At 36.8% G+C, this 26,865-nt stretch overlaps 1 non-coding gene across 1 annotated transcript; it reads left to right on the top strand.

The window, feature by feature from the left end:
- The first annotated feature begins 11,121 nt into the window (after window positions 1-11,121).
- LOC131049552 (U2 spliceosomal RNA) lies at window positions 11,122-11,316 on the top strand. Its single transcript, XR_009106756.2, has one exon. It is a non-coding gene; the product is annotated as a U2 spliceosomal RNA (small nuclear RNA).
- The last annotated feature ends 15,549 nt before the right edge of the window (window positions 11,317-26,865 follow it).

Genomic DNA, 26,865 nt, shown 5'->3' with positions numbered 1-26,865 from the left:
CAATCAGACTTCTATGTCAGTCTGCCCCTACACTTACTCCTTTACAGTCACTAAAACCTAGCCGTACTTCTTCCAAGCTCGCCTAGGCTCAGTATGTAGAAATGGTGATGGAAATTTCCTAGTTTCCTCTTACTGTTACTCTACTCTTACTGTACATTTTTGGCACTTCCTGAAGAGCTCCAATGGCCATGTGGATCCCACAGTGGAGGTTCAAGACAGAGCCATACTTACACTATGAATTCAAAACAAAGAAACGAACAACAAAAAAGAAGCTTTAATTACAAAACTATAATGAAAATTAACAAAAACAAGACAGTAAAACACTCAGCAATAGAAAACCAAAAAATAGAATTGTATGTATTTCTCCTGTGTTTCCTGTAGTATCCAACCAGTCCAACACCTTACAATTAGTCTTTTATAGCTCATCCATCTGTCATGAAACACGGACGGTTACAAACTGGAGAAAATAGTTTCATAATGGGTCATCAACGTAGCCTTAGAACCTGGCTTCCGATGCCCGTTGGTGACTTGCAAAGTTCACACTTTTCCATCGGGTGATGGGGTAACCAAAACACACCTTCACCAATGGCCCATAACCATGTTCACCACTCACACTTTTCCATCAGGTATCGGGATAGTGAGAAAACCGTTTGTTTAATGGCCGATGCTTTCCTCCGCTTCCTGGGCATTTCCATCAGGTCATTGGGTAGCATTACATTGTGCTTTTCTGATGGTCGATGTCTCCACTATCTACCTCGTCTTCTTGTGCCTTGTCATCGGGTCGTCGGGGTAACACTGAAGCGTTCCTTCTGATGGTCGATGACTATCACCTCGACTAGCAATTTCCTATTGGGTCTGTGGGATAACTTGAAACCACTCTCCTCGATACCCGATGGCAACACTCCATGCCTATACCTTCTCATTGAGTCATCAGGGTAACTAGAAACCATTCCTCCTGATACCTGATGGCTCCTCTCCATGCCTATGCTTTCTCATCGAGTCGTCGGTGTAGCTTGAAACCACTTCCCTCGATACTCGATAAGAATAATCCAAGCACTAATGACTTTTCAGGTCATCGGGGTAAGTGTGAACCACTCCTACTGATGCCCGATACAAATACTACAGCTCTGGTGACCTCATCGGGGTAAAACTTGCCAATCGGGGTAGGTCTTGCCGATAAGACAAAATCAAAAACTACAACTAAGCAACCAAAAAAATGGACTAGAGCCAGTCCTTATGTATATACATGACCACTGGGAGGTCTCACAAGCCAAAATTTGTTAAGGGAATTTCAACCCTTAGGTGCTCCTACACCACTCTCTAAATTCCTAGACACAAAGTATTTCTAAACCAAAAGCGTAATTCAACTCATTGGGCAAACCACCAATTTAGAGATCAACTTAAGAAATCACAAGAAGGACAACGCTCTTCAATTTACTTCTCCAATTTAGGTCCTTCGTAACAATATGCAATAATAACACTTCTATAATCAATCTAACAAAGATCTTCATCACTCCATTTTGGAAATAATGGACTGCTCAAAACGCCAATCTCACAAATGTTAGTGAAAGAAGAATCATTTAGATTGGACCATTCACCCAAGCCTTGTTTGAAACTATTACAAAAAAAAGAAAGAAATCGGGGTATGACATCTCAAAAAATTATCATCTTCTAGCCTAAAGAGAATCCTAGCATTATATGTTATTAATATACTCATTTGGATGCAAATCAGTAATAGCACAAATGCCCATAATCATAATGTCATTAGTATATTTATTCATCGAAACAAGATCATCAAGCTACAACTAATTTTGAAACACATCAAGAGGAGGATTGCATCGTTCAATTTTCTCATCATTTTCAAGCTTTATGTGCAACCTACTACACATTCATTACCTCTATTATAAAATTCAGAAATGATATTATCTTCTTCCTCTTTGGGACAAGGGCTCAAATCCTTCTTAGAAGATGTACATTTAAGATTAGTATATTCGATCAATGAGATTAAAAATGAACTGTTAACATCATTTGCGTCCGCAACAATTAAAATATCCAACTTGTCCTACCAAAGGTCACCAAAGCAAAAAAATATCAATTCACTCATAGGAAAGCATGTGTCCCCATTAGCATTCACATCCATATATTTTTCATAATGTAGAAATCTCCAACTCATCCTTATGAGAACAATCATATACAATGGGAATCCCATTAGAAATATTATCATCATAATTGACAAAGCAAGCAATCACATCATACATATCCTCCAACCATCCCCCAAAAATGCCCCTTGGACTACCAGCCCCAAAATATGTCCTGCCATTCAATCCCATCCCATCCCCAAAATTTTGAGAAATGTAGAATATTTGTAGAGTTCATGTTAAGTGATTATGAATTATTTTGGCAGAAGCATCCTTAATCACTAGGGAATAATGCTAAATTTTGAAGTAAAATCTAAGAAAATGGCTTCAATTTTCTCAACCAAGACAATATCTTAACATTCATAAATTTATGGACATGCGGAAGAAAAATAATCATTACAATTTTTGTTTTGAGAGCAATTTGTTCAAAATATAGGTACTGCTGAAAGTATCTAGATCCAACAGGGAGTACCAACATGCCAAAAGTCAAAGTCAAACACACTATGCAGGTAGATATAGAAATTCTTAGCAAACCATTTAAATTATTTACTAAGTTACTGGTTCAGGTATGGATTTGAGGATTCGGCAAAAATAAATTTCCCTTGGGTATGGGTACGGGTTCATCCATATATATATGAGTAGTCTAGAACATCTTGGTGTGATAGAACAAGAGAATATATGAGTAGCCTTACCTAGAGGATAAGAATAGAATTCAAAGTAGACCAGTGAAGCATATTGGAAAAGATCATAGAGACATGGGTTTACATGTTAAAAAAATATTTTAAAAAGTGTTTTTTAATTATTTTTTGTGTTTTTATGACCCATGGGCTGCATTTTTGGGAACGCACGGAACTGGGCTCTCCTGGGTCTGCTCGGGTTCTCCTTGGGTTCCGCCTGGGTCCTACCTAGGTGGATGGGTTCTCCTTTGGTTCCACCAAGGTGGATGGATTCTCTGTGTGTCCTGTGTAGGACCCACAAAGAACCCATCCACCCAAACAGGACCAGGGTGGACCCCAGGGAGAACCCAAGGAGGACCCACAAAGAACCCATCCACCCAAACAGGACCTGGGTGGAACCCAAGGAGAACCCAGGGAGGACCCATAGAGAACCCATCCACCTGAACAAGACCTAGGTGGAACCCAGGGAGAACCCAAGGAGGACAAGGACTGGGCAAGAACTAGGACCCGAACCCAGCCTAAAATGCCAAGAACAAGTATCTTATTCCAAAATATGTATAGGATAATAATGAGCATACAAGAAATTCAATCTGAGATGACCAATGCATAAGTACCATTTGAACCAAACAAGATCTAGTACCATTTGAACCAAACAAGATATATTACAAGGTGCTTGCTTCCTACATTAGCCATTATAAATCCAAGTAACACAAGCAACAACATAGAAATCTTAAGACAAGCATAATAGATAAATAAAACACAAAATCCATAGTTATCAGCAAGAGGTATAGAATCAATTAAAGAAATTCATATAGAACCACATGCTAGGAAGTAACATAGTGACATAAACTACCCCAATTCAAACATCGTGTTCCTATCTAGCTTCACCAAATCCTAGTAAAAGATTACTGACCAGAATCTAGAAAGGACTCACATGGAAATATTGAATTCTCTTGATGTTTAAACTGACTTTTTAAATAACAAGCCATTTCTTCCTTGAATTAAAAATCTAGCAATAGAGACCAACATATTTGCTTATAATAGGACCAAAAAACAAAGAATAAATTATCTTAACACCACCATACTATTTCCTCACAATGTTCGAAAAAAGATAATCTAAAGAAGAAATGCATCTACATTTTGTGAAGATATTTATGAATGCATATTTAGAAAGATCAAAAGGCTCCTTTGTCTAGTGAATGAAAGATGTTGAATGTTAAAATCATCTTTGACTTTAATAGGCAATGCAAAATCATTTCTAATCCATTTGAGTTTGACAGAACCAAGAATTTGTGGTATTTTCTTCTCCATTTTAGGCCCTTGTAGCAATCTGCATTAATAAAACTTTTAAAACCAATCTCACAAAAACCCTCTTCCCTTATTTTGAAAATAATGGGGTGCTAAAAATACCAATCTCACAAATGTTGGTGGAAGAAGAATCATTCAGATCAGGCCATTCACCCAAGCCTTCTTGAAACTATTAAGAAAAGAAGAGCTAAGGGTATGTCATCTGAAAAAATTATCATCTTCTAACCTAAATAGAATCAAAGCATCACATGATTGCTCTATGACAAATTTCTTTTTCATAATAGAATGGACTTCCTGCACACATTTTTCCATTTGCCACAAGATTTCCACTCCAAAGTTTTGCTTAATTTCACGTTGCAAACTGTGAGACATTTCATAAAACAATTTGCATTCATCCATTTCGTGCTTGCTTCCACATTTTATTTTCCACCATCTCTACAAATCATTTTATTTTCATCTCCCAATTTTCTCTTTTTGCACATGGAATATTGAAAATTTTGAAAACTTTAAACAAGAAACACCATTGATGTATGGTGCCTGGTCCATTTGAGTTTGGCCTATGAAAAACCTATTACAATTACTGATTATTATCCTCCTGTCTTTGATAGATTATTTGAGCAACAAATATTGGAAAATAACACAACTATAATTTCACAAACTCATATAAATGTGCAACACAATGAATACAATATTTTTGGACAATTGTCCCTAGAAAAAACCCCGAAGGGAAAACCAGTACTGCGGATGAGAACTATAGTAAAACTTCAGCAAATTAAGAGATACAAATACTGCTTGCCTCTTACTGATAAAGCTTCAATGATCTCCTAATCCTCCTGCTGATATTTCACCCCACTACTATCAAAACTCTATCACTGCACCCTTGCTAACACTGCAAGACTTACTTGCTAACATTGCAAGTTTCTCCGCACAATTCATTATTTTCTAAATGCCCCTTGACCCCCTTATATACTACTCTCATTGGAAAACCATCGGCCGAGATTAATTCTCAATCAACGACTTAGATTAAAAACAACTAAACAACCCTAACCAAATTGGTTGCTAGAAGTTTCTAAAAAGAGTCAAATAATTAATAAAAATTGTTTGAACACTAACTACATTTGTTAGCAAACAATTATTTACTAATTATTTAGCAAATGGACAAATAGCTATCCAAGCTAACAAACTAACACTCCCTCTTAGCGAGGAAGTTGTTCTGCATGACACCCAACTTCTCTCTGAAGAAGATGAATTTTTCCTTCCCCAATGCCTTTGTCAAAATATCTACTACTTGCTAATTTGTAGGTATAAACTATAGCTGAACAACTCCACGCTGTACACAATCTTTGATGAAGTGATACTTGATGTCTATATGTTTCGACCTATCATGAAACACCGGATTCTCAGTCAACTTAATGCAACTCTGATTGTCGTAGTGTATCATTGTAGTCTCCACCTTCTGACCAAACAAGGCTACTAGCAACTTCCGAAGCCATATAACTTCACATGTTGCCATGCTAGCTGCTATGTATTCCAACTCTGCAGAACTCAGAGCCACAGACTTCTGCTTCCTACTGAACCAAGAGACAACTCCTGATCCCAGACTGAAACAACACCCTAAAGTGCTCCTCTTGTTTGTTGTACTACCTACCCAATCTGTGTCAGTATAGCCCATCAACCTAATTCCTTTACCTCGAGCATATCTAATCCCATACTCGATTGTACCTCTCAAATAACATAACACATGCTTTGTCACTGTCCAATGCACTCCCTTTGGCTCAACCATGAACTAACTAAGAGAGTTAACTGCAAAATCTATATCTGGCCTGGTGTTGACCAAATACATGAGAGAACCAATCAACTGTATGTATAAGGTGGGATCTACATCCTTCTCCCTGGATGTTTCTACCTTCCTCCAATTCATGATTATAGGTCTGGACATTGCTTTGCAATCTTCCATCCTGAACCTTTTCAAGATTTCAATGCAATATTTCCCTTGTCCAAGGAAAATCTCTCCATCTGTCTGCCATACCTCCATGCCTAGAAAGTAGTACATAAGTCCCAAATCCTTCATCTCAAACTCTACTGCAAGGTCCCTCTTGCACTCTTCTATGAGCCCTAGTGAACCTGTTAGAAACAATTCATCCACATATAGAACAAGAGTGAGAATCTCACCCCCAACCACCAAGTAGTAGAGATTAGCATCCGCCTCACTCTTCACAAAGCCCATTTCCTACAAGTAACTATCAATGTGTTCATACCACACTCTGAGAGCCTGCTTGAGTCTGTACAAATCTCTCTGTAATCTACACATGTGGGTCTCTTTGCTATGTACTACAAAACCTTCTGGTTGTTCTATGTATACCTCCTCTTTCAACTCACCATTGAGGAATGTTGTCTTGACATACATTTGATGGATCTGCCATCCCATTTGTGCTGAAATTGAGATTATGGCTCGTATAGAAGTATACCTGGCAACTGGAGCAAATGTCTCCTCATAGTCTATTCCCTCCTTCTGAGAGAATCTGTTTGCCACAAACCTTGCCTTGTATTCCTTGATGCTACCATTTGCACCGTGCTTGATCTTATAGATCCAACGTGATCCAACCACAGCTCTATCTGTTGGTCTAGACACTACCCCAAACATCATTCTACATAATTGAAGTATACTCCTCAACCATAGCATCTTGCCACACTTGATGTTGTGCAGCCTCCTGATAGCTAGAAGGTTCACTATCTACCAACTGACTAACTAATGCAACATAGTCATCAAACTTGACTGGTTGTTTCTATTATCTACTCCTCCTCCTAGGAGTACCCACTAACTCCTAAGTAATTCTTTGTGTCTGGTGAACCTCACGGTTGTTGCTGCCAACTATAGAAGATGAAATATCAACCTCCATGTCTTCTTGATGCATCTCTTCTTGCACCTATTGCTCCATACTCTGAGAATTCTCACCTCCTAAGCCTATGCTTGTACTAGTAATTGTACTAGAGCTTTGCTGACCTTGATTCAGTTGAGTGATCCTTGGAGCTTGTGTTGGCTGCTCACTATGATCATCTACTGGCAAATCTCTGGACATTCTAAATGCCTTGTCCTCCATGAACTTGACATCATGTTGAACAATAATCCACCTGGTCCATGGAATGAATATCCAATATGCCTTTGAGGTTTCACTGTACCCCACAAAGTACCCTCTTTCTGCAGTATGATCTAACTTGGTACATGTATCCTTTGGAATGTGACAATATGCCAAACTCCCAAAGATTCTGAAGTGACTAACATTTGACTTCTTCCCAGTGAATGCTTCCTCTGGTGTCATCTTCCCTAGTGCCTTATGTGGAACCCTGTTCTGTTTGTATACTGCCGTACTACATGCTTCTGCCCATAAGTAGCGAGGAAAGTCTTGATCATGTAGCATAGCCCTTGTTGCCTTTGATATTGACCGATTCTTCCTCTCAGCAACCCCATTCTATTGCGGGTTGTAAGGAACAGTCCACTCTCTCTTGATTCCTACCCTAGCACAAAACTCTTGGAATTCATTCCCTTTGTACTCGCCTCCATTGTCTAACCAAAAAACCTTTATCTTCCTTCTTATCGAGTTCTCCACAAGAGCCTTGAACTCTTGGAAGTGACTGAAAAACCTCATCCTTGGTCTTCAAGAAGTATATCCAAGTCTTCCTGGAGAAATCATCAATAAAAGTAACAAAGTACTCATACCCTCTGAGAGATTTCGTCGATATTGGTCCACATACATCTGAATGTACTAGATCAAGAACACCCTCAAATCGAGTGTCACTCCTTGGAAAAGATGCTTTTGCAAACTTCCCCAACACACATCCCTTACATACATCATCGTGCTCTGTGCTCACCTCTAGAACACCTATCACAGTCTCATGAAGCAATTTAAGTGCTCCATGATGTATATGGCCCATCCTCCTATGCCATAGCTCTCCAAGATCTCTAGGATTACTGTTGCTCATGAGTGCCTTAGGAGTATCAAACTGCAACCTATAAAGTCGACCACTCCTAACTCCAATAGCTATGGGTGATTTCCAATCCTTATGCTTAATCAATACATGTGCCCCTCTAAAGAGTACATTGTATCCTTTGTCCTGAAGGACAGATATAGAAATCAAACTCATCCCTAAGCCTGGAACATGCAACACATCATGAAGAGGAATCATCTTACCATTCTCCCTCTGAAATTTAACAGTCCCTTTCCCAATTGAGTTGAGTTTGGACATGTTTCCCATAGAGATCTAGATTCTGGTACTCTCCTCCTTATAACTGGAGAAGTATTCTCTAACTCCTATCATATGAAATGACGCCCCACTATCTATGTACCAAACACTCTGTGAGGTTGAGCTAACCATACACGCTATGAATGCAAACTCATCTTCCATTCTATTCGAGAGCTCATTTGCACTTGTTGAAGTTGCAACTTGCTTCTTGCCTTTCTTGTCATTCTTCTTCCTTTCTAGGCAATCGCTGACATAGTGGTCAAACTCATGACAGTCGTAGCACTTGATCTTCAACAAGTCTTTCTTCTTCTTCTCACCTTGTGGATTTGATCATTTGCTGGACCCCTTCTTTGCTTTTCCTTTACCCGCTAGGGCAACGTTCTCCTATTCTGCCTCACTTTTCTGACTCTTATTGTTGGCTCCATTGACAAGGCTTAGTCTAAGCTCCTCCTGAGTGAAGTCACTCCAAAGTTGATCCCAACTTGGTAAGGTGTCTCATCCATTAACAACTTGAACAAAGACATCCCACTGCTTAGGAAACCCATTTAGGGCTATCCATACCAGCTCATCATCACTTGGTTTATCTCCAACAGTCGCTAACTCATCCTTGACAAGTCTGAGTCTGGTGAGGTAACTCATCATGTCTTCTCCCTTATTCATTCAGGTATTCCTGAGCGTTTCTCTAAGAATCGGCTTCCGATTAGTGGTAACATTCTAGTACAGATTCAGAATGGCATCCCACATCTTCTTTACAGTATCTAACTCTGCAATATGTGGAGCTATATGGCCCTTGACACCATCAAGGATTAGCCTCCTCAACTTGAAATCATCCTTCTTGCATGCTGCAAGCAGTATTGGATCTGTAGGTACAGTCACAACAGTGGTAACATATTCCTTGATACCATTCTCTTCTAGCAATAAAGAAATTTTGGCTTTCCAAACACCAAAATTTGAGGCTCCATCTAATCTGTCCTAATCTCTTAAACCGACTAAGGCCATCTCAAAGGTTAAAGCAAATAAAAATTCTAAAGAGTTTAAACTAGGTTTTATAAACCCTCAGTTTCCTTCGCCTAGGGTAAATCTCTTCTACCCTTAACTTAGCTCTGATACCATGTGAAAAATCTATTACAATTATTGATTATTGTCCTCCTATCTTTGATATATTATTTGAGCAACAAATATTGGAAAATAACACAACTACAATTTCACAAACTCATATAAATGCGCAACACAATGAACACAATAATTTTGGACAATTGTCCCTGGAAAAAACCCCAAAAGGAAAACCAGTACTGCGGATGAGAACTATATTAAAACTTAAGCAAATTAAGAGATACAAATACTGCTTGCATCTTACAGACAAAGCTTCGATGATCTCCTAATCCTCCTGCTGATATTCCACCCCGCTACTATCCCAACGCTATCATTGCGCCCTTGCTAAGATTGCAAAACTTACTTGCTAACACTGCAAGTTTCTCCACACAATTCATTGTTTTCCAAATGCCCCTTGATCCCCTTATATACTACTCCCATTGGAAAACCAACGGCCAAAATTAATTCTCAATCAACGGCTGAGATTAAAAACAACTAAACAACCCTAACCAAATTGGTTGCTAGAAGTTTTTAAAAAGAGTCAAATAATTAATAAAAATTGTTTGAAATCTAACTACATTTGTTAGCAAACAATTATGTACTAATTATTTAGCAAATGGACAAACAGCTGTCCAAGCTAACAAACTAACAAACTAACATGGCCGAACCCAACCTCTGGTGCCGGAAACCAAGGATCTGTAGTATTTGGTTGTCTGCAAAATTGAAAGCCCTCTCCATACTCTTCAGACAGCGGTTCAGAGGGTAATTAAGGCTTTCAGATTCTGCATAATTTGTGTCGTGCTGTCAAATACCACGAGAAAAAATGGGCAGAGTTTGGAGGAAAATTTTACAAAACCCTACCTCAGCAGAATTCTTTTTAAAACTCTCCCTACAGCTGATGCTTCAATCTATTCACAGAAGACGAAAAATCGATCTGAAAATATCGGGGTTTTAGGGCTACTCTATTCTTGAGCTCGAGACAAAAAATTTGGCAGCCTTCTGAACGAAAATATTGGTTGCGAGTCATAGTTTGTTTTCAGGCACGGGGCGAGGAATGTTTCAACTGCGTGAAAGTTGTTTTTCCCGGCAATGCCTTCACTTGACAATAACAACATAAATGTTTTAGAATGAAATAAGGCACAACAAAAAAATTATCCGGTTGGGTACAGATTCCAAAAAATAAAACTCACTAATCCATGGCAAGCGACCTACCTCATGATTCTGCACAAATTGTGTCGTTCTTTCAATGATACCATTCACAAAGAAAGGGAAAAAATTGAGGGAAAAAATTATGAACCCTACTAGAGCAGAAATAAATTTTTTAAAATGAGGCAAACCCAAACCAATCTCCCTACAGCTGCTTCCTCAATCTATTCACAGTAAACGAAGAGCGGGTCTGAAAATATCGGACCTTTAGGGCTACTTATGTTGAGCTTGAGACAAGATTTTCGCGTGTGGTCACTGCTTGCACAAAATGTTGAGGCGCTCGGAAAAAAATTCAGACATGAGAATTACTGAATTTCGATGGGAAAAGCCCACACAATCTAGCCTATTGGCTAATTAAAGAGTACTCTTTCGAGATATAATTATCCCACATGTAGCACGCGAAAGCTCCAGCGAAGAAAACGTCAGTATAAACAACGAGGGAAGAAACGACTCCAAGCATACTTTTCTCGGCCTTTTGGCTAAGATCAAGTGTAGTATCTGTTCTTATCAGTTTAATATCTGATGCGTGGTTCAATGAACCACACGATATTAAATTAATTTCTTCGGGGGGAAGTCTCAGACGGTAGCTTGCTGCCAGAGTCTTCGAGCGTCGCTTCTGTACTGCACTACATCAGAAGCCTGGCGCACCCCACACCCAAACCAATCCACGATTTAAATTGCGATTTTGTTTATATTTAAAAACTGAAATTATAAATAAGTAAAATAGCAATTTCTAACCAGGATTTTTTTGTGTGGAGTACAGAGTCACCATCGTGTGGAGCAGAGTCACAATAGAAGTTGTTTGATATTCTACCTTCATGGGTGTCTCACAAGATCCATCTCTTCGCACAGGGCAAATATCCGGATGATTGCCTGAGAAGAAACTTTCCTTTTTGCATCAACTTACAAAAAATGTGGATGAAAATCTGGAAAGAGAAATTCCGCCATAGCGTCTCAAAATAATGTACAGATGAATCCATCGAAATCCGGAAAAAGAAAAAACTTGCCACAAAGGAAAACAGAGCTGCCTTTGATTATCTTCCTCTATATAAGTTACACTGATTCTGAGCTCTGCACAAAGAAAGCTGAATATCTCAAGATTTAATTAGTATTTGTTCTGATGCAATTACGCCAAGGTATCGTACAGATGTTTCTTTATAAAGAAATCACACAACGCACTGGTGTAATAAACTTGATCATAAAAAAAGAATTTGTGGAAAGAACCATCAAAAGAAGCTTGGGAGCAATCGCCATAATCTTGAAGCATACATGGCCGCTAAATTTAATTATACAATCAAAGAATGGATAGATTAGTATTTGAAAAAAAATCAGGACATTTTAAGTTACACTAGTTACAATGACAATATAACATATGATCTTTTCATCCATCATTACATGTAAGTGTTTCTATCATGCTTGTGTTACGGAAAAATAAAACCTAAATTTTTGGAGACACTCCAAAAAGTTGGAGTTAGTTATTTTTATCTTTACGGTTAATTGACAGTTTTCACATGGAAATCTGTAATCTATAATGTCTATGTGGGGAAACAACATAGAGAAATGTTTAATCCTAGAAAACTTTAGTCTCTCCAAAATATTGGAGTTGATTCATTTGAACTTTATGGACTGATAATAGTTACAATGCTTCTTGCTGATAATGTAAGAAAAAAACATGTCGAAATCTTGATATTGTTTAATTATTGAGCAGGCATTCAAAGAAAAACTTGCTGAAACTATGGAAAGGAACTCACCTCAATCCCTAAATCTTGAAATTAATTCAGAGCAAATTTAACTGTTAAATAAGCTGAATTTTATTTTCAAAACTTATTTAACGGTTAAATAAATCAATCGTTAAATGATTTTAAAAAAATTAACTGTTAAATCTTAGTAGCAAAAATATCAAATTACCAAGAATTCAATAAATAAAAGGAGAAATTCATCTGAACCAGAAAGATGAAAATCTCTGAACCCTGCGCTTGAAAATCTTTGGACTTGAAAAACCTGCTATGCAAAGTCTTCCGACAAAATCTCTCCTTTCTAGTGTGAACAAAACCAATGGCAATCGTTCTAATGTTCAATATTTCGCCTGAAATCATAAAATATGGTTGAACTGAGTGATATATTAGTTAACCTCAGATTTAAGCACAATTCCTATTAGTTTCAGGTGTTATTTCAAGCGATTTTTTAGGGAAAAAATGGACCAAAAACGTTACACGCCGAGTCTATGAATAAACTGCAAGTTTACCATTTAAAAACTTGTCCCAGCATGTTCTTTGCTATTTGTCATGAGTTTGTCATGACAGATTGGACTGCACTAATCTCATTCTGTTCTGTCCATTTCTGCTTCTCGGATCAGTCACATGTCTGAATGAAATGAATTGAAGGTGCATTTGTGGAAGGAAAGGAATTATGGAGCTAACCCTAGAAAGCATGCTTGCAAAATGTGGAAGCATAGACGAGGCACGTGAATGGTTTTGGAAATGCCACGTACTGCATGATGCCCAATTTTTTTACCTGTTCTTAATATTGAATAGAAAATTCGTAAAACGTGCTCAATACATTAGAAAATCATTAAATTTTCTCTTACTGTTTTGGGAAAAATAAAGGGGCCTATCAGAAAAAAAATAGAAGACAGCACCATTGGATAAAAGCTTGTGGCATGGTTTACGGAACAGAGATTAATTGAAAATGGAGAGTTGAAAACATTAGTCTCCACCTAACAACAGGGACTTAAAAAAACGTAATAAATTCAAATTCAAATTCAATAAATTTAAAGGCTAATGTGATAAATTAGTATTTTTTCATTACAATCTATTCGGATCAGGCTCAGTCCCATCAAATTATTACCCTTTCTGCAAGTTGTGTGGAATTGCAGGCCAACACGTACAAAAAAAAAAAAAAGAACACAGAAACCTAGAAACCTAGAAACTAACACTTGCACCAAAAGGAACTGCTATAATTAGGCTGACTTAAATAATATATTGGAGATTTGTGAGAAACTTCTGTACTTTTTTTTTTTTTTATAAGCATGCAAGCCATTTAGAATACTAAATAAGCAATTAACAATATCAGTCGAACCCAATTTTTAAACAATTGACATCAGCTGAAACAATACTTTATATGGATTTGGCTTGTCATAACCAGAACATAGAAGATTAAGCAGTCAGACACACAGATAAGAGCAGCTCAAGAGTTTCCTATAGGGCTGAAATCAAGACAAGGAACTCTTTGAATTTTGATAACAATAAATGAATCCAATCACATACAGTGCTCAATCACAATATTTCTCCAAATACAGAAAACCGATAGCCTAAATAACATGAAAGCAAAATAAGAGAGAAAACAGTGAATCAAGCTCATTAAAAGTTAGTTGTCAAAAAAAAAACACAAAGAAAGAATACTCAGAAGGCATAGGCTAGGTGCACATATGGAAAAAATCAAAGTGAGTTCCCCAGTCTTATTATTTAACAGCCCAAACACTAAATTAGTGAGTTCCAACTTTCACATATCAATGGATAGGACTATTCACCATTAAAATCAAAAGCAACACAAATTAAAGAAGAATTGGGCTGCAAGCATTCGTCAAACAATCTTCTCTGTCCACATTGAGGTGAGCATGTTATATTTACAACCACCTCTTACAAAAGATATGAGCAACTTCACAAAACCTCTTGGCATCTGAAATTAAATGTAGTTAAACCTTATTTAATGTGTATGAAAATGATGTAAAAACCATACTTGTTGGACAATTACACGTCTTGTCATGCCCATAGCAATAGGATAAATAATGACACTACATGCACTATTAGCTATTCATCTCTTCCACTAACAACTATGCATCTTTTCCACTAACAAGTCTCTAATGTCCATGACTTACATTCAACATTCATTTGCGTCATACTCATAGAATCATAGATACAAAAGCATCATTTTCTTGATGGATCCATACCTCATTCTATATATCTTTTTACTCAATAGTTCAATGACAGATAAGCATGCAGAATATAGTGCAGAAAAAGGAAAGCAAATGATGCACCACCGAGTCAGGGCTAACCAGATGTTTTTTCCATAGTGTTAGCATAGTTGTGAAATTGTGGTCAAATTGTTGTTTCTGATAATAGTGTTTGTAGGTGTAATCCAATAAGAGAATCTCACATCGTTGAAGTATTTGCAGCCCTCATCCACTAAACTGCATGATTGCATGCAAATAAAATAGAAATGAGGCTTATTACTCAGCGTATGTTCCAGAGTACTTCATTAGTTGAAAGAGTTTGAGACCATCCCTGCAAAAGCCATTCTGTGCATATCCTGCAATCATAGCATTCCATGAGATTGCGGTTTTTTTAAGCATGTTGTCAAACAGTTCACGCACTTTCTATATGCTTCCACATTTTCAATACATGTAAACCAAGGCACTCGCGACTGCCACATTTGGCAAAAATCCTCTTTTGATTATGCCTCCATGGATGTACATCCCCTGCTCTATAGCTACCATGTTGGCACAGGCTGGGAGGATGCTAACAAAGATTATGGAGTTTGCCTTTGATCCCGCATTTGCTAAAAGTCTCCAAAGGCTTTTTATCCTGCAATCGTTGAATTCCAAAAATTAAACGCCATGAAATTACATGCTTCAACGGATTTGCATTAGTGAAGGAACTTTCTTTTAGTGATCAGGAGTGAAAAATGTTCCTTCACTAATGCAAAATAATTGAATACTTATTAGAACTGATTTATCAATTGTATTTTTTTGTTAGTGGTTTTCGTTTGGCACATATACATATTGAAACGTAATAAAACGGTCAGTCAAGAGATTAGTTGTCAATATAAAACCAAATCATTTAAAAGTATTATCAAGGAAGATTAATAAACAAGAAGCTAGGAAATAAACAAAACGAAATGAATACGAAACTTCCCTGTGATGCTCTCTTGTGTTAACTCTTCTTTGTCCTCCTCTCCAAGATCTTGCTGCTATGTGGAATATGCCTTCAGTTTGAGCACTTATCACAAAAGGGATGTCAAATGGAGGATGGGAGATGATTGATTATGTCAAGTGTGGATGAGGATGCAAATGAAGTGTTAATGTAAACTAGCAACTCCAACTAGTGGAAGAGCTAAAACATCAAACAACTAATTCAAAATCTCTGCAAAATAACAATGCATGGATCCCTCTCGTGTGTGTCCCCAACAACGAAGGATGAGCCCTATTTATAGGGGAAATGGGCAAATGAAGGGTTGATATTGAGTTGATTGACGAAGGGTTAGGATTGCTTGAGGAAGTGGTGATCCTCAATCCATTTGCTCCTCTTCAAGCCAATCCCATGTTGACAAGTGTCAACAAGGGAAGGCTTCAGAGGAGAAGGACAAATAATTAAATGCTTGAAGAGACAAGATGGTTACCATGGGTGGTTAGGTTGAGGTTAGGTTAATGGATAAAGCTTTTATCCAAGGGGTAAAGGAATGTGCAAGGGTTAGATTGGTCAAAGCCTTTAAGGCTTGAGGGGACTTCAGGGTTAACATGGATGGTTAGGTTAAGGGATAAGCCTTTAACCAAGGGTTGGGAGAATGTGCAAGGGTTAAAGGTTAGTTAGGTTGGTCAAAAACCCATGTGGGTTAACTTGTTGAAGAGAGAAGGCCTTTAATGCTTTGTAAGAGCCTTAGATATTTTTGAGAAGTGACTCTTCCCTAATACCTTAGTTTAGGAATGTACAAACACTTAGAGGATTATTGGGCTAATAATAGGGATTTAGACATGATTAGGAGAGGGGTTTAGTGTGCAACTTCCATTTTCTAGAAAGGGCAAGTGGGTGAGGGTTTTAGGATTTTAAATAATTTTTTATTTATTTAAATGTAAGGGATGGGTTTTAGGGATTTAAATAAATGTTGATTTATTTAAATGTGAGAGAAGACATTAATTAAACAAATATGCTTTATTTATTTAATTAATTATCAGAACATGGTTTAATGATTAAATCACATAAATTGAATAATTTATTTAATTAATAGGAAAAAAGGGTTAAGATGAATTAATTAAATGTTAATTTAATTAATTGTTGATTGATGGTTAAATAATCAAATAAATGCTAAGTATTTATTTACTTAAGTGAATAGATTTGGATGTCTACATTTGCCTAGGATCTTTTGAGATAGTGTGGTTTATCACATCGTTTCAAAAAAAAACAAGAATTGTACATGCCCTAGGATGCACTAGGTATGCCCCCTCGAGAGATGGTACAAACTTTCAAAAATTTGGGCGATCTCTTGAAATTGTAAGAAAATTAGGCATGGGGGAAAGGAGGATTCAGGATGAATGAGGGTGAATGGTGAACGGTAGAGAAATAATGGGAAGCCGGTAAGTACCCTTAGTCATGCAAGAGATATGGTACAAATGTAGTGTTGTGCATTATGATGGTGTTTTTGAGCTTCGATGGTGAGTTATGATGATTCTGGTAATTTGAGTTATTGCGGTTGTTGTGGTGAAATTCACCTTGCTTGTGATTATCTCTAGATCATGTTCTATGCATATTTGTGGTCCACATTGATTATTATGTGCATTATTAAAGATTTTCTTTGTTCGGTGATGTTCTTCATGTTATGCAACATTCTTGGTGGTTGTCGCGTGTTGCGGATGATCGAGGTGTAATTGTTGGAGGTGTTGCGTGTTTGTGGTGTTGATTTGGGTTCAGAATATGTCTTAGTCGATATTGTTTTGGTCTGTATGTATTGTTGTAGCATATGAGGTTATTATTTTGTAATTTGTATTGAGGGTTTAGCTGACCTTGAAATATAGGTTGATGGCTTGTATAAATAAATTAAATAATCATGTAAGATATATGTTTGTGATCTTTGAGAGTGTGTATGATCGAGTTGTATGTGCAAACAAGTAATTTGATCTTTCGAAAGTATGAAGAGAGAAGAGAAGTGTTGCAGAGTAGACTATGTGCTTAACCAGAACTGTACTCAAGCATATGGAAATGCTATTTTCATAGTTCATGTAATCTGGATTGTTGTTTGAATTCTATTGTAATTTACTGAGACATCCTATAAAGTAGTGAGCCTTCCCTAAAAGTTGTATCCTTTTTGGGTTTCTTATTTGAGCAGTGAGCTCGAGGTAGTGTGCTTGAATGCATGTGCATTCCCCATTGTAATATTTCATTTACTCCTAAAAGGGTATTATCTCATCATGGGTAGGTTCCCACTATGGTTTTTCCCTTAACCAAGTTTTCCATGTCAAAAATCTTGGTTTTATGTGTGATATTGATGTGGTCTTGTTTCATGCTTTAATTATTTATTATTAGATCTTATTTGTGGTTCAAGTTTCAGAAAGTTTGTGTGTCTGTTCAACTAATTCACCCCCCTCTCAATTTTCTACATTGTTTCCAACAATTGGTATTAGAGCTAGATCCTCTAGAAGAAGCTTGATCGCTTGAGGAGGTCTTAGATAGAAACTTTTGATTTCAAGAAGGATAGTCCGAGATTTGATGGAATGAAGTACACTCTCTGAAAAATTCAGATGCAATGTCATTTGAGATGCATTACAGAAGAGTACTGGAAGATTACTAAGAATGTATATAATATTCCTCAGAATGGTCGTACTACTTCGGATGAGATAAAGGAATCAGAATACAATATTAGAGCTAAGGAAGCATTGTTGAGTGCCTTGTCAGATACTAAGATGATGAATGTGATGGACTTAGAGACTCCTCATGAGATCTGGATAAAATTGGAAACCTTGCATGAAGGTGATAGTAATGTGGATATTGCTAAGTGTAAAGTGGAAAATTGAACCCTAGTGACTCCTCACCTAGGAGAGAGAAAGGAAGTCACTAGGATTATTTTCACTTGGGAGAAACTTTACCTTCAAAAGAGGGGGCTTGAATCCACTAGATCCAAATCCAATATAAATAAGGATGTGAATACCAAGTGGATTGCAAGAATTGAAATTTGATTTTCCCTCTTTAGTAAATAGATATGTTGACTTGTTGACTATGTAGAAAAAGGAGACAAAATTTATGAAATAAGGAGCTACCGGTTCGGGATCATGCTATAACTTCAGATTTGAGGTATTTATACTGATATTGATCTGCCTTGCAAATTTGGAGAAAAGTCTTCAGGATCATGTTGAAAGTATACATGGTCCTCCGAAAAATCCACGTGCTGAAAAGGGTTTTTCTGTCTCTGTAAATGGAGCCCAAACCTGCAATTACAGCTACGCACCTGCAACCTACACATAGAAAAGAAGGGAAGAAGGGTTGTGGATAGGGGTTTGCCTCAATCAAACCTTGCTTGAAGAATCAACCTTGAAAGAAAGTAATTGGAAATGCTTAAATGTAAATGATAGCGATGTATACCTTGTAGATCTGTAATTTGATGATGATGATTACTTTGCTCCTTGAATGTAATCACAAATTTTTTTATGAAATGGCATGTAACATGACAAAACCCTAACACACAGACATGCTTGCAAATGAATGTTGTAATGTTTCTCCAATGACTGAATGAAGAAGAGAATTTGATGGATGCTTGAAGACTTGAATGCTTGATGAAGACCTTTTGCTTGAATTTCACTTATTATCTTTTCTACCTTTTTTATTCCGAATGAGGGAATTGAATCTCATTTTATACATGCCTAAGAGAATTAATTTTCATCCCATCAAAGGCCAACAAAGAGATTTTAAATCCTCGAAGAGAAAACTATGCTGAAAGGACCGAATACACCCATCTTAGGGCCATCCTAAGAGGGAGGACATGGGCACCACACCCCTGTCCTACCCTATCTTGGGGCTTGGATAGGGTCTTGAGGAAACATAAGGGTTGAAACGGAAGAAGTTCATAATGAAGGTGCAGAAAGTGGTCTTAGTCGAATAGAGAGATGCAATCGCATAGGTGAGGGATTGAGATGTGGTTGAAATTGTGGGGGTTTCTATTTTATGATGCTACATTTAGCCCCCACTTTAGCGGGAGTATGACTTACACCTATATTGCCAGTAAAGTAGAAGAAAGAGAGAGATAAAGATGAGAGACATAGAGAAATACCACAAAGAGTATAAGACATCACTAATCTTGAGGAACAAAGCCCCCAATCTTAAGATCTTAACTCACTCAAACATATACAAGAGCACGCAAGACAAAAAAGAACAAGACAAGCCAAAAAAGGACAAAGCACAAAAGACACATGACAAAGACAAAACACACAAGACCACACACCAACTAGTCGCAGAGACCTCGATACAAATGTCTCAAACAACTAATTGAAACACAAAGACCAATGTCATCACATAAACGCAAATAATCAAATAAAAGAGGAAAGTCGATATCATCCATAAACCATCAATAGTAAACCTATGGGTTCATGAGAGGAAGGAGAGAGAGAACATGAATACACACTTTGGTGATCCATGACAAGAAAGACAAACTACAGGAAACCATGGACATCTCGCCCCTATAATTAGGTGGTCCATGGAGAAAAAGAACATGGAAAACTAGCCCATAGAGTCTGTCTAGGTGATCCATGTAAGGGAGGAAGGTGAGAACGTCGTTAGTTCCACCCCATCTCATGTGCATGTGTGCAAGTGAGGTTCAAAACACCTCATAGGATTCTATGCTCGAGTATGCTACAACCTATATAATATGTATAGTACAAATATGAAGAAACGTGTGACATCTCGCTCTAGGAGACTGTGCTCTGGTTTCGAGAATAATCACCCTGTATAAAAGAAAAGTGGCAACATCTCACTCTAAGAGGATGCCCTCTGGTTTTGAGAATATCCCACAATATAGGAGGAAAGTGGTGACATCTTTCTCTAAGAGGTTGTCCTCTGGTTGTAAGAATGACCCATTGTATAAGGTAAAAGTGACGACATCTCTCTCTAAGAGGTTGTGCTCTAGTTTCGAGAATGACCCACTGTACAAAAGAAAAGTGGTGACATCTCGCTCTAAGAGGTTGTCCTCTGGTTTTGAGAATGACCCAATGTATAAGGGAAACAATGTGCAAGATAAATATAATACAAAAGGAGTAGTGTGGGTGCCCCCCCATTAAGATTTCAACATAGTTTAATGTTCATATCTTAAGGAAAGTAGAACAAGGATACCTTCCTTCAACACTAAGAAGATATCCATTATGCAACAATGTCATAAATCCAAGCAAGAGAGGGTATACTCTTCAAGAAAGGGTAAGATAGTTGATAAGAGATATCTTTCTTTAAGTTAAAAGGAGATCCTTGGAGGAGAAGAGATCTTTTTTCAAAAGACATCTACCCCCAAGAGGAGTTGGCTTAGAAAAATATAACATCTTCTAGAACAAAGCATATAAGAGAACAAGAATGCAATCCTTCCTCCTATTTCTAGGTGAAAGGGATTCTTGACAAATGATGACTCACTTTAATCCCAATGTGGATGGGTGAATTTATTATAGATGTACATTACCAAGTGTAAAAGAGGTTGTAGTCAAGGTCTTACACCTCTTGTATAAGATAGAACCCTTGAGAAAACAACAACGATTTCACACAAGGAAAGACACCAAGTAATCAAACTCACATCAACCACAACATAGGAAAGAGTGGATCCTTTAAGAAAGAGAGATAGAAATCATTTCCCCCCAAGTGTAGGAACAATGAGAAGAGATCATACAATCTTCTAGAGAGAGATTAAACATAAGCAAATGCACAATTAACTTACAAGAAAACATTCAAGAAAATACATTAGTAAATGTAAAATACATATCTCAAGAAGTGGCAATCTTATAAGATAAGAGAGAAAGAGCATCACATATTCCCCAAGAGGGATTAGTCATAATAACATACCATTTTAAGAAATGATAATCACATATGAAAAATGCAGCCCCTAAAGGAAATAATGATAAATAATTGAAACCATAGAAGAGGTTAGTTTTCTAGGAGAATGAAGGCAAGAGAAGAAGTGTATTAATCATTAAAGATGCTCCTCTCCAAGAAAAGAGGAAAAGCCAAAGAACAATTATATGCTCACATAACCTTATGCAAGAAAGGAGATCTAATAATGAATAATGCATGAAGATATATTAATGGGAAAAAAGAAGAAAAAGTGAGCTTCATGTTGCTACCCCAAAGTATTTAAAATTGAAACAATATCACCACAAATGATAAAGACCCCCCAATTAAGTTGGTTAGTTATGTCATAGGGTGAAGAGAAACATGAAAAGAAAAGAAGTGCCAAGGCATTATGTTCATGTCAAGGAATACATCTAGATCTATTGTAAGAGAAATTTGTGCATGATTAGATTGCATTTGAAAAAATTTGTTAAATGGATGACATTTTCCAAGAGAATGTGAATATCAATCATGAAAAATGCAATATTCTTCACCTTTCACTTGCTTAAGATTCTTTTTTTGGTTTTTAGGAGGAAAGGAAATGTTCTTATCATACTTCAATCTCCAATAGATACTTTTAGCTAGTCTTTCAGGATGATAAATGTGGTTTAAGTCATTTCATTAACATGGAGGAGAATAATTTTTAGAAGAAGAAGGGTTATCATCCATGATCCTAATTTTGCCAATGTCTATACCATCTTGAATAGATTTTTGAAAATCAAGGCAAATATCAACATTATGATCATGGGTTTGATGAAATGAGAAAAAAGGACATTTTGTATAAGAAGCATTCTTGCGAGCTCTTTTGATTTGTTGTCTCTGAAGATAGTTCTTAAAATTATTATATTATATTATTATATTAAAGCCACAACTATAAGAATGTTGTAAATGACTAGATGGTGGAATAAGATCATGGATTTCTTTGAAACTTGATGTGTAAGGGAGAATAAAAGGTTTTGTAGATGAAGAAGGAATATCATGGAAAAGGATAATCTTCTTTCCTTTGTCCTTTTTGGGAGATTGGGGATGAACACGTTCATCATCTAAACGTTCATCTTTACTCATTTCTATGCGAGGGGAAAGATCATGAATAAAATGCATAACATCATCCTCTCTGCATATACTTTGGTGTTGAAGATAGGTCCTAGGAGAATTTAAGGAGGGTCTAAAGAGTTAAGAATATTAATAGTTTGATGTTGTCCCTCTTTCTAAATGGTATGTGTATAAGAAGAAGATGGGTCTATATCATTGTCCATTGCTTGCTCTTTTTTAAGAGATCATTGGTTAGAATATTAGCTCTCATCTTATTCACACAAGATACCCTAGGAGAAGTATAAGGATTAGAGTCTCTAGGGTTAGGATCTACAAAAGCCTTAAGGTGATTAATATATGAAATTTATTTAGTTAATATCATCACCATAATGCAACAAAAATGATACATGAAATCTTTGAGATCAATTTGGAATTGAAATGACTTTGAAATCCTAGCAACACAATATGACCAAGTGCTATGAATGAAAAGAAGCAACGTGAAATGAAGAAAGCCATTATCCAACACATGATTGTAATAAATATATGTCAAAAACAATGTAATCATATGTGAAATAGAAAATAAATCTAATCCATTGATTGCCATTGAAAGTCTCTTAATTAAAATCTTAATTTACTTGAAAAGAAAAACTAAAATTAGGACCTTTTTATGAAAATTAATTTTAAAAGTTAAGAGTGTGAAAAATTGAATTTGTATTTGACCTTAAAGGGTGCAAAAACTGATAAAGTACACCAATTTTCTGGATTTAAGCAGAAAAATATAGTCAATTCTGACTCCTAAAATTTCAGGAAAAAAGCTAGGGACCGTGTGCAAAGAGTACTCGGTCCAACCAACTTTTTCTGAAATTTTTTAGGGATCATAGAAATTATGATTTTATTGCGGAATCCAAAAAAACAACCGATTTGGAGATGTCTAGATTAGTCAAATTAGCAGTCAAAGGTCGAAATAGGAGATTCTTAAAAATTAGGGTTTTGTTTTTTAACCACTTAATTTTCAAAATGAAAAGATAGATTTGAATTGAAATTTTGAAATAGAAATCAGATCTGAAACAAGCAACTAAAATGCTACACTTCACAAGCTGAATTTTGTCAAAATGAAAAATTAGGGTCTTTATGCAATTAACCTCTAAACTTTGTAAAAAGATCAAACTTGTAAATGAAATTTTGAAATTCAAATTGCAATTATTCATATCTAACAATAAGAAATCAGAATTAAAGTGTAAGATGTCGGGTTCACCAAAATGTAAAGTGGAAAATTGAACCCTAGTGACTCCCCACCTAGGAGAGAGAAAGGAAGTCACTAGGATGATTTTCACTTGGGAGAAACTTTACATTCAAAAGAGGGGGCTTGAATCCACTATATACAAATCCAAAGGAAATAAGGATGTGAATACCAAGTGGATTGCAAGAGTTGGAATGTGATTTGCCCACTTTTGTTAATAGATATGTTGACTTGTTGACTATGTAGAAAAGGGAGACAACTGGACTAAATAAGGAGCTATCGATTCAGGATCACACTAAAACTTCGAATATGAGGTATTTAAACTAATAGGGATCTACCATGCAAATTTGGAGAAAAGTCATCGGGACCATGTTGAAAGTGCACACGGTCCTCCAAAATATCCATGCACCGAAAAGGGTTTTTCTATCTATGTAAATGAAGCCCAAACCTGCAATTACAACTGTGCACCTACAACCTACACATAGAAAAGAAGCGAAGAAGGGTTGTGGATAGGGGTTTTCCTCAGTCAAACCTCGATTGAGGAATCAACTTTGAAAGAACGAAATTGCAAATGCTTAAATGCAAATGATAGGGATGTATACCTTATAGATCTGCAATTTGATGATGATGATTTCTTTGCTTCTTGAATGTAATCACAAATGTTGTATGAAATGGCATGTAACATAACAAAACCCTAACACACACACATGCTTGCAAATGAAAGTTGTAATGTTTCTCCAACGGATGAATGAAGAAGATAACTTGATGGATGCTTGAAAACTTGAACACTTGATGAAGACCTTTTGCTTGGATTTTTCTTATTATCCTTTCTACCTTGTATATCCCTAATGAGGAAATTGAATCTCCTTTTATACATTCCTAAGAGATTTAATTTTCATCCCATCAAAAGCTGACTGATGAGCTTAAAATACGCTCATAATTTGGATGTTATGATAAACTTTTAAATGCCTTTACTTTTGTTATTTCATGGATGTTCAGACTTTGTGAAACCTTTTTGGGATATCCTGTAGCAAGATACTTTTATATTCCTGTAGCTCTTTGTGTTGACTTGATTGCATTTATTGCCCTGTTGACCCCTAAAATGACTGGTATATCATATACAGTTTTTGAATGATGAAGTAAATCTAAAATGTGTGATTAATGAATAGATATCGTGTATGTGCCATATGCCTTTTCTGTTGCCTGTTACCTTTTGTTTCGTAGGTTGTTGAAGAACGATCGAGTCAAGCACAGCCAATCTTGGCCTTGCAGTAAAGTCCATTTCCTACACAACTTCGGGAAGCTCCAGCGAAGACACTTTGACCGAAATCGTGGGAAAGAATCTTAATGACAAAGAGTGGAGCGCTAGATTCTCTCTGGATCGGGTTGAATGCATAAATTCATTTATGAAGTTTGTTCCTTCATTCGAGGATATGTTTTACTTCCATGTCTTTCTTTGATGGGGTTAGTTAGTTAGTTTCTCTCCTGTTTTTAGATAAAGCTTCTCCTCCTGCGCGAGAGAAGAGTTAGAGAAGGATAGAATAAGAATAGTAGATGTCATGTAAGAATCAATATGATAATGAAAGACAGAATCTGTTTAACCAGAAGCAGAGTTTGTTGTTAGTTTCCATATCAACAAAACAATGTATATCATTCTGTTTTTATGAATAAAGTTCAATGAAGTTCTGAGTTTAGCATCTGCGTAATCAGGAGATGCTTGCTAAGGGGGCCCACTTAGTAGGTATCTGTAGCTAGTTCGTTAGTTGTTCTTTCCTATTAAGCTTCAGTTTGCTTTCATCTTTAAAGTTTTTATACAAACTCAGCTTTACATTGCTCCTACAGCACAAGGAATCCATCACTGTGTCTGTTCCTGCAGAATAAGGCCAGTTCATAGTTTGTGTTTCAGTTGTAGTTATTATGGTTTCTGTTGTAATCAAATCATAGTTGAGTTAAAGAGATTTGCATTACCTTCCTGTAGCGTAGGTAGGATTTCTTTTCAGTATGTATTTCCGCTAAGATTTGACCAAAATGAGTTCCTAGTGCATATATTTTGCTACGCCATTTAAAGTATACGTCCCCTGGTTTGACAAGTAAATGAACGTCTACAGAGAGAGATATTGGTCACCTGTTGGAATGCCCAATTCCCAGGAAAGGTTTTACTGTGATTTTCATATCCTTTTGTGGGTGCGACCATCACTGACAAACAAATTTTAAATCCCCAAAGGGGAAATTATGCGTAAAGGACCGAATAGACCCATCTTAGGGCCACCCTAAGAGAGAGGACAAGGGTGCCACGCCCCTCTCCTTCCCTATCTTGGGGCTGGATAGGGTCTTGAGGCAACATATGGGCCAAAATGGGAGAAGTTCATAATGAAGGTGCAAAAAGGGGTCTTGGTCGAATAGAGAGATGCAGTCGCATAGGTGAGGGCTTAAGATGTCGTCAAAATTGCGGGGGTCGCAATTTTATGATGCTACACTTATAAGTTGTAGAGCTTTAAGGCTAAATATGAGAACTTGAAGATGAGTGAAGATGATAACATTACTTGTTTTATGCAGAAAGTGGATGAGCTTGTGTGCAGAATTAGATATGTCAGTGGAGTATTTGAAGAATCTGATATTGTTGCTAAAATGTTGAGATCCTTGCCTCCTTCTTATAAACACAAAGCTCCTACTATGATGAGATCCAGACTGTGAAAAATGTCACAAGAGACATGCTACCTAGTAAACTTGCTACTTTTGATCTGAGTGAGTTTGGAGACTCTCCTCCTATGACTGAATCTGCATTCAAAGTTATTGTCTCTGAGAAGCAGAGATATGATATGGGATAAAGTTCTATAAGAGTATCTAGATATGAGAAAGAGTTGAAAGAGATGGACAATGAAGATTGAGAGGTTGAGGAGTTGGAAGCACTTATTGCCGGATGATTTCCTAAAGGTGTGAGTAAGTATGAAGGGAAGTTACCTCTTAAATCATTTTCATGTAATAAGAGTGGACATTTTGCTTCTAGGTGTCCAAAAAGAGATAGAAATCCTAAGAAGCCATTTAAGCCATATAAGCCTAAATATCGGAAGAAGTGTTATTATGTT

This window comes from Cryptomeria japonica, chromosome 11 (genome assembly GCF_030272615.1).
Source record: "Cryptomeria japonica chromosome 11, Sugi_1.0, whole genome shotgun sequence".
Classification (NCBI taxonomy): domain Eukaryota; kingdom Viridiplantae; phylum Streptophyta; class Pinopsida; order Cupressales; family Cupressaceae; genus Cryptomeria; species Cryptomeria japonica.
The sequence above is the reverse complement of the archived record's forward strand: the minus strand, read 5'-3'. Positions and strand labels throughout refer to the sequence as shown.